This window comes from Urocitellus parryii, chromosome 3, assembly GCF_045843805.1.
Source record: "Urocitellus parryii isolate mUroPar1 chromosome 3, mUroPar1.hap1, whole genome shotgun sequence".
NCBI classification, from domain to species: Eukaryota; Metazoa; Chordata; class Mammalia; order Rodentia; family Sciuridae; genus Urocitellus; species Urocitellus parryii.
The window spans coordinates 137,251,260-137,260,649 of NC_135533.1; positions in this window are offsets into that span (position 1 = coordinate 137,251,260).

Here is a 9,390-nt window from a genome sequence, read left to right on the forward strand (position 1 = left end):
CCAGCGACAGGGGCAAAGAAGCAGAGACAGACAGGCAGCAGGTGCCCCTAAGCTAGGCTCTCTAGGGAAGGCTGTGAGCCGACGGGGGAAGAGGTGAACAGAGACGAGACGGACAGAGAAGGAGATGAGAGAGACCAGCACACCTGCAGAAATGCAGAGAGGAGAGAGGGGGAGGACCGGGAGGGAGAGGAACAGATCCACGCAAGAGAGGAAATGAAATGTTCAGAGAGATCCACCAGGATTTCCTGTTCTGCCCAAAACTCCCGAGAGTGAGAATGTGTTAGGCCTTAACGCAAAAAGTTAATCTCTTTAGAAAAAAGAGTGGGCTTCAAAAATGTTCTCAATGTGAGTAATTCTCCCCAAATGGGGAATTATTTTATTCATTTTTTTTTCTTTTCCTCTTATAGCATCAGAACTTTCTGAGCAGCTCCTAAGACAGTACTTGAGTGTGTTTACTTTCTTTTTTGGGGGGGATACTGGGGATTGAATTCAGAGGCACTTGACCACTGAGCCACATCCCCAGCCCTATTTTGTATTTTATTTAGAGACAGGGTCTCACTGCGTTGCTTAGTGCCTCACTGTGGCTGAGGCTGGCTTTGAACTTGTGATCCTCCTGCCTCAGCCTCCTGAGCCACTGGGATTACAGGCGTGTGCCATCACGCCCAGCTAGTTTCTTAACAGCAGAAAAAAAATGTTTCCTGGTAATGTTAGGGGACAGACAGATGCAGACGGTGGGAATATGAGGCTAAGAGAATAATTATATAAAATGGGCCCACTGTGCTGACCTCCACATGCTTTCTTTTCCAAGAAGCAATTTACCTGCAGCCCTGCCTGGCCTAAGTGGACGTCACATTCCTACCTATCTACAGGAGAAGTGCAGGCCTGAGATAACGTCAGTGGGAGGAATCCAGGTTACCCTCAGGGGGAGACTTTTGAGACCCTATTCATAGACCAGACCTGAAACTCCGGTGATAAGGAGAATTCCTCCTAACCATAAAATCTGTAGGAATGTATACTTAAGAATCCAATTAGAACTGTTCAGCAGGGCCAAGGTGACCTAGAATGGTCATGGTAGTGGGTACTGGAAAGTCTGATGTCATCTTGCTGTCAGTCAAAAGTCAAGAGTAGACCTGGGTGGGGCTCTCTGGCAACTTCTCTGGGATCCCCAATAAAACTGGAGTGTAGGAGAGGCATGTGGTCCCTGTCCTCTGAGAGGACCCACTCTCTCCCTTGAGACTGTCCCCCTTTCCCCCTTTTCCTAGTCCTTCAATAAACTTATTCCTGTTACTCTGAGCAACATGTCTGAGACCTTTCTCACTTGGTGGCAAGAATTGGGTTTGAAGGGAAGGTTTTCATGCTGCTCCAGTTGCTCAAAAGGCCCCAGCTCTGTAATATTAAGACTGAGAGGCCTCTCAGTGTATGATGGGGACACAGAGGAGATGGATGTGCAGAAATTGCTAGAATAGGGAAGGGAATTTGCCCCTCTGTGTGCCAACAGAGGATTGGTGTGGCTTCCTAGATGTGTGTAAGGAGGTGTTCTGAGGCCCCCTCTCAGGCAGGGAGAGTGCTGTGATCCATTTGTGGTAACTGCCACCATCTGAGAAGGGGCAGTCAGGGTGCAGTTGGCCCTCCAGATGGGCAGACTGGGCATGGACTGATTCAACCAAACTTGTGTTGAATATTTGGAGGAAAATACTGTGTCTATACTGAACATGTACAATATTTCCTTGACACTACCATGTAACAGTAACAACTATTTATAGAGCACTTACATTGTATCATTGTGAGATGTTTTACAGTACAGGAGAGGATGTGGGTAGGTTATATGCAAATATGATATCACGCTATAGAAGGGATGTGGGCATCTTCAGGTTTGGTTGTCCTCTGGGAGTGGCAGGTGTCTGAAACCAATCCCAAGGATACCGAGGGACAACTGTATTTGCTATTCCTGTACCAGAATCTAGAACCTGTATTGAACCATTGGCACAAGAGTATAATGGAAGTCTACATACCACACAACTAGATATATGAAAGTCAGAAATATCCAGAAGTTGTGTCTACGGCCTGGCCTTGATCACACTCGTAGCTCCCTGGCAGAACATGGGATGAAGGAGCTCAGGTCTTGCTGGTGGGCCTTGTCCCCTGAATCCGGAGTGGTCATTGGGTATTCTCCCAGAGCAGGGCAGGTGTGCCCAGTCCAGGCTGAGATTCCCACAGGGTGAGTGCACCTGTGGGAACCCGTGGTAGAGACTTGCCAGGTGATGTAAACAGATTTCCAGGGGCTTCTGAGTAGAGGAGGGAGAGCAGCAGCATTTTCTGGGGAATGATCAAGACAGCAATTTTGGATGATTTGAAGCAGCCACTTTTAAGCCAAAGTAGCCACATTATCTTCAGTGCCCAGCTCAGTATTTGGCAATTGTAAGTGCTCAGTTAATATTTGCTTAGAAACAATGAAGGCACCCTTCCAGTGGTCATCTATGTATACAGGTCACTTGAGTCAATGTCAACTCCTACAACTCAGGGAGTGCTGAGAAGAGGCGGCTGCTGTTTCTATTTTATGCTATGATTAGAGAAGGACTTACTAGCAAAGTGACATTTGAGTCAAGACTGAGGGAACTGAAGGAACGAGCCATGAGGATATCTGGATGATGTTCCAGTTGGAGAGAACAGCTAGTGCAAGGGCCCTGGGGCAGGATGGTGCTGGTGTGCTTAAGAAACAGAGAGATGGTCCAAATGGCTATAGCGAAGCGAGGCTTTTCATCTGTTAGTTTTATTCGCCATCTTCTCTCTGCATATGTATTTTCTTATTATTTCCCCAACATGTCTCAGAATGAAAACACCCACCCTTCCCTGGTTCCACTCCTGTTTGGCCAGCTTCTGCCCCTGTGTCTTAGTTCAGGCTCTAGAAGTAACAGTTTTCAAATTGTGGGCAAAGACACCCTGGGACTTTGGAAAGCTCAAGGGGACACCACGAAGTATTCACATTTTCAAAACAAATGTAGTGACATTTACACCCTTGAGATCCTTGTGGAACTGGTTGTCAGCGTGTTCACAGTTTGGGTGTTGATTCTCTGTGACATCCCTTTCCATGATGTCACATCTGTGCAGCTGGGTTTTTCCTGGTTGCTATAATGGAGAGCAGTTACCAGCGGACAATCAACGTGGAGCAGGAAATGAGGTGGTGTCCAATCTGATTCTGAGGTTTGAGAATTTGTGTCACCCCCATCAGGCGCCCAGGATTCCACTCAACAGCAATTGTGGTTAAGAATGAAATTAAAAAAAAAGTTTTATTTCAATTTATTTTCCCACACAGCTGTAAGTTGTTAGGGCCATAAATACTTATTGAATTGTTTGGACCTAACTACTTAATAAATAGATCCCTCAGAGATTTCTTTTCACCTAGGGCCATCGTGAAAAATAGTCACTGAGGTTCCATGCACTGTGAGAAAGTTTGGAAACCGCGCTGCGCGTGAGTAACTCTAATTGGTTACTGGCCAGCCAATGAGGTGACTGGCTTAGAATCACGTGGTCAGACTGGTCCAATCAAGAGCCCAGTTGGTTTGGAGGAGGTCTGTAGAAGAAAACAGTGGGCTCCATCCTTTTGTTAAAAACGCCCTTCTCTCTCTCTTTTTTATTTTTATTTATTTTTATTTTTTTATTGGTTGTTCAAAACATTACAAAGCTCTTGACATATCATATTTCATACATTTGATTTAAGTGGGTTATGAACTCCCATTTTTACCCCGTATACAGATTGCAGAATCACATCGGTTACACATCCACGTTTTTACATATCGCCATACTAGTGACTGTTGTATTCTGCTATCTTTCCTATCCTCTACTATCCCCCCTCCCCTCCCCTTCCATCTTCTCTCTCTACCCCATCTACTGTAATTCATTTCTCTCCCTGTTTATTTTCCCATTCCCCTCACATCCTCTTATAAGTAATTTTGTATAACAATGAGGGTCTCCTTCCATTTCCATGCAATTTCCCTTCTCTCTCCCTTTCCCTCCCACCTCTCGTCCCTGTTTAATGTTAATCTTTTTCTCATGCTCTTCCTCCCTGCTCTGTTTTTAGTTGCTCTCCTTATATCAAAGAAGACATTTGGCATTTGTTTTTTAGGGATTGGCTAGCTTCACTTAGCATAATCTGCTCTAATGCCATCCATTTCCCTGCAAATTCCATGATTTTGTCATTTTTTAGTGCTGAGTAATACTCCATTGTGTATAAATGCCATATTTTTTTTTATCCATTCATCTATTGAAGGGCATCTAGGTTGGTTCCACAGTCTTGCTATTGTGAATTGTGCTGCTATGAACATCGATGTAGCAGTATCCCTATAGTACGCTCTTTTAAGGTCTTCAGGGAATAGTCCGAGAAGGGCAATAGCTGGGTCAAATGGTGGTTCCATTCCCAGCTTTCCCAGGAATCTCCATACTGCTTTCCAAATTGGCTGCATCAATTTGTAGTCCCACCAGCAATGTACAAGTGTACCCTTTTCCCCACATCCTCGCCAGCACTTGTTGTTGTTTGACTTCATAATGGCTGCCAATCTTACTGGAGTGAGATGGTATCTTAGGGTGGTTTTAATTTGCATTTCTCTGACTGCTAGAGATGGTGAGCATTTTTTCATGTGCTTGTTGATTGATTGTATATCCTCCTCTGAGAAGTGTCTGTTCAGGTCCTTGGCCCATTTGTTGATTGAAAAATGGCCCTTCTCTTAACCATAAGCCAAACACCCAGTGTGAAATGCAAAAACCTCACCCTAAATCTTACCCTGAGCCCTGCTGGAGAGGAGAATTCCAGAATTATAGAATTTGGCCACCTTTAAGATCTTTTAGGATGCGCCTCGATGCCTGTCCCCAGCCTCTGACCTGCCCCAGAGTGTGCAGTTCAGGGTTTCTATTTTTTGGTTCTCAGTATTTGTGTCCCCCTGCTGAATTGGGGACTTCCTCAGACGATGGCTCTCATGGGGACAGGCAGAGGCCACCTCAGAAAAGCAGGTGTTGCCAGACCTTCCTTTCCCAGTACCCACCGAGGATTTCCACCCTGAAGTGGGCAGAGAAGCAGCCACAAGAGAAATCTGGAGTGGGGGATGGTGTAGAAGGGAAACACCATCCGGGTTCCAGGAGCAGCAGCAGCAGCAACCAGAGAGGAGCTGGTTCAGCAGTTCCAAGCAGGTGTCCCCAGTGTGGTGCCCAGTGTGTGTGCCTTCCTGGCAATTGTGAGCTCCTGGTTCTCCCTATAATTAAATTCCTTTTCAGCTGAATTTAGCCAGTGTACATCTGTGACTGGAATTGCTACTAAAAAACTCAAGCTGATTCTGGAAGCTATCTTATTTATTACTGGGGTTGGGGGGTGCGGGGAGGGGGTCTATGAAATATATCAAGCAGAAAAGTACATAGTTTGTGTGTTAGCTTTTAGTCATTATAACAAAATGCCTGAGATAATTATAAAGAAAAAAGGTTTGTTTTGGCTCATGGTTTTAGGGGTTCGGGTCTGTGATTGGGTGGACCTATTGCTCTCAGTCCTCTGGGGGACAATGGAAGAGCAAACTGCCCACCTGCTGGCCAGGAGCAAAAAAGGAAGAGGATGGGGTTGGGGTTCCACATCCCCTTTGAGGGTATAATGACCCAAGGACCTCCCACAAAGCCTCTCTTCTGAAAGGCCTCCAGCCTGCTGATGGCCAGGCATCCATATCATGGCCACAGGAAAATAAAGAGTGGGAGATGTTAGATTCCCACTATCGCCTTTGAGGACACACCCCCAGTGATGTGAGACTTTGCAGTGGGGCAAGTTTTAAGGTTATTTTTAAGGAATCTCTTAAAGGTTCTACCACCTTCCTGGAGCATCAAACTGAGGACCAAGTCTTTAACACACCAGCCATTGGGGGGGACAGCATTCCAAATCCAAATGGATAGCAGATCTCTGATAATGTCTTGAGGTTTATCTTTTTTCCTTTTAAAGAAGTGAGATAGAACTACATGTAAGAAAGTGTTGAATTTTTAAGTATAAACCAGTAAATTTTTACTCTAGATAACGCCTATAATCACCACTAAGATTAATATGTAGAAGAAGCAAGCTTGTGGTCTTTCTGGATTTTTTTAACAGTTACAGACCAGTAATCGTGTACACACAGTATGTGATAATATATGCAAGGATATATATATATATATATATGTATATATGCACGTGATGATGTGCAATATGATTTTGTGTGTATGTAATTATCTTATTTTTAAAAAATGAGATCATCTTTGATGTGTCAGCCTGTACACTTTTTTATCTCAATCATAAAAATCAAGAGATAAAGTGTGATCAGTCCCTTGTGCATATATGAATTTACTCAATCAACCAATCCTTTTTCTTTTTTTCCAGCTTTATACAATTTGCTCCACTTTGAATCATTGAAAGGATTTAAACAGAGGAGTGACCCCCAAAAGGGGTCATACCACCAGCTTTCCTTTTTAGATCATTCTGGAAGAAACATGCTCTCCTTACCCTGCTTGATGGAGGGGGAAGGGTAAAGCAGTTCCCCGAGATGGGTAGCAGCTGCATTTTCTTCCTTTGCTTTTTTTTTTTTTTTTCCTTTTCAGTTTGTGAGTATTTATTTTTGAGTAGGTGTTCCACTCGTCCTCTCGCCTCCTCTCCCCACCACTCACTTCCACTCTGGGGAGGCCCTTGCTGATCCCTCTTCTCCCACACCCTTCCAGAGCTAGGGGTGTGCACACACAGACACATGTATGTATTCTTCCTACCCCCCCCAACACGTGTCTTTCCTAATAACAACACATCTTCTGGGGGTGGGGGGCTAAAGGGCATCTCGTTCTTTTTGCTACTGCACAGAATTCCCGACATCTGCTGTCTTTTAGTCCTGGCCAGATTCCTCTCTGTCCCTGGCCAGTGGACTCGTAGGTGGGCCATCTGGGAGGTGGGGCTCCGGGGGTTGGAGGTGACCCCTGGCCTGACTGGGAGGCCTGCATGTCCCTGCTCTGCCATTTATATGCCCCTGGAATGTACCCGTGGCCCCAACCCCCGAGGCTCTTCCCATCCTTTCTCCTTTCAAGAATCTGCCCTGGCTTGTTTATGATCCTTCTCTTCCTTGTTCCTGTGACCAAGTGGGTCACCAGCTGGCCTCAGGGTCTCCCCCCTCCCTGCCCCACATCTGTTCTTGATCTTCCACCCACGCAGTCCCCAGCTGTTCCACAGCTGTCACTGTGCCAGGCCTGTGCCCACATTTCCAGGCATTTTCCAGACATCCTTGGCCACAGGATCCACAAGTACCTACTGTGTGCCAGGCTGTCTGGGACCTTTGTTCACGTTAATGTTTAATTCTTATAACAAGTCTGCCAGGTAGGTATTGTTGTTTCCATTTTATGGATGGGAAAACAGGCTCAGAGCCGGGAGGGCAGACCTGGATAATGGTGGAGCCTGACTTTGAGCCTGCTGATACCAGATGTCTTGGTGCATCTTCTACCCTGGGCTTCCTGGGCCATGAAGCAGTAAGCCTCAGGAGATGTGCTGAAAATGAACGAATGAGTAAATTTGCAAGATATTTTCCATGCAAGTCCTGTGTGTCAGGTACTTGTCTAGGCACGAGGCACAGAACAGCAAACCAGATGCCTTCTTAGAGTTGAGATTCCAACCAGAAGACAATCTAAACAAATAAGCAAAAAGCAAACAAAAATGAGGTCATGAGAGTGCAGGGATCTATGTAGGGAATCTAATAAGGTAAAGTAGAGCAGGGCTGGGTAGGAGTGAGGGTAGGTGGCCCAATGTTAGATAGGGTTGGTGTCCAATGAGGTGAACTTTGGATGAGAGCTAAATGTCAAGAAGGAACCAGTTTCACAAACAGGTAGGAGGAGTGAGAGGATTCCAAGCAGAAGGAAGAGTACATGCAAGGATCCTGATGTTGGATCAAGATTGGTGTGTTTAGGAAGCAAACACCAGCATGACTAGAGCAGAACAGCAGGGGAGAGTGGTAGCTACAGAGTCCAAGATGGCGGGCAAGGGCCAGAGCAAGCAGGCATATCGGTCACATAAGAGCTGGTAGGGCTCAAGGAGAGAAATGATGTTCTCTCAGGTCGCCATGTGGAAAATAGTCAGTAGCATGCAAAAAGGAGAAGCAGGGGCCACAGTGAGGAGGCTGCGATAGTGGTGACCTGGACGGAGGTGGGGGGCTGTGGAAATGAGAAGACAGATTGGGGAAGTATTTTGACAGGAGAGCTGATCAAGTCTTGGGAGCAAGAGAAGAGTCAAGGGTCATGCCTGACTCGAGCAATGAGCAGAGGTGACAGAGCCACTCACGGAGACCAGGAGTGGGGAGCAAGGAGGACAAGGTGGGCACGTGCACATCTCAGTCAGCTGGAGACTTGCGGGTCATCGATGGTAAGGCCATAAGGCTGGATGAGATTGTGTGAGGAGAAAGGACAGTCCCTGTGTTCTCTGTTACTGTGACAAAACACCTGAGAAAATCAACTTGACGAAAGATTTTGGGTCATGGTTTCAGGCTATGGTGGCCTCATTGTTGTGGCTTGTGGTGAGGCAGAGCATCATGGTGGGGTGCACAGTGGAACTGATTGGCTCACCTCACGGTGGCCAGTGGCAGGGGCACAAGGGGCTGGGGCCCCGTCAAAGGCATGTCCTCCTGAAGTTCCCATCTCCTCCCATAGCCATCAGCTAGGAACACATCAGGGATTAAGCCATCCATGAGCTCTGAGCCCTCAAGATCTCATCTCTTCCCAAAACTTCAACAACATGCATCTTTGGGGGACAGTCCAGATCTGAACCATAGATACAGTCCCCTCCTCCAGAGATGGGAGAGACACATGTGCATGTCATCCAGCATGACAACCTGGGACATCCAGCAGCTCAGCCTCACGGCCATGCCCAGGGGGGTCAGGGCCCGTGGCTGGAGGGGCTGTGATGTTCTGGAAACTCTGTCTTAGACAGTGTCCTCCTACTAAAGGCACTCAGCGGGTCATTATCTGGCTGTGGTGCTGGGTTACATAACACCTTTTTCAAGGACTTCCAAGGCTTGGCTGGGGTACTCAGAGATGCTGTTCTTCCTTGAGGGCTTTTGCCAGAATGCAGGCCACAAAACTGGGACAGCAGGTATCTCATTCAAGGTCACAAGAGCTAGGAAGGGATTGCCCAGAGAACCGGGGAGGAGGCCCATGGCTCACCTGTCTACACCCCCCTTGGTTTGGTGCCGGGTAGAATGCAAAAACCGGAAAGAACTCTCAGGGTAATGAGGACATTGACAGGGGAGCGAGCCAGTCCAGGAGAAGACATCCCCAATAACACAGCTCAGGGACAGAGAAGAGGTGTAATACGAAAGTTGAGAACGTTGGATGGATGACGTGTGGTGTGATGCCACTTTGGTCTCC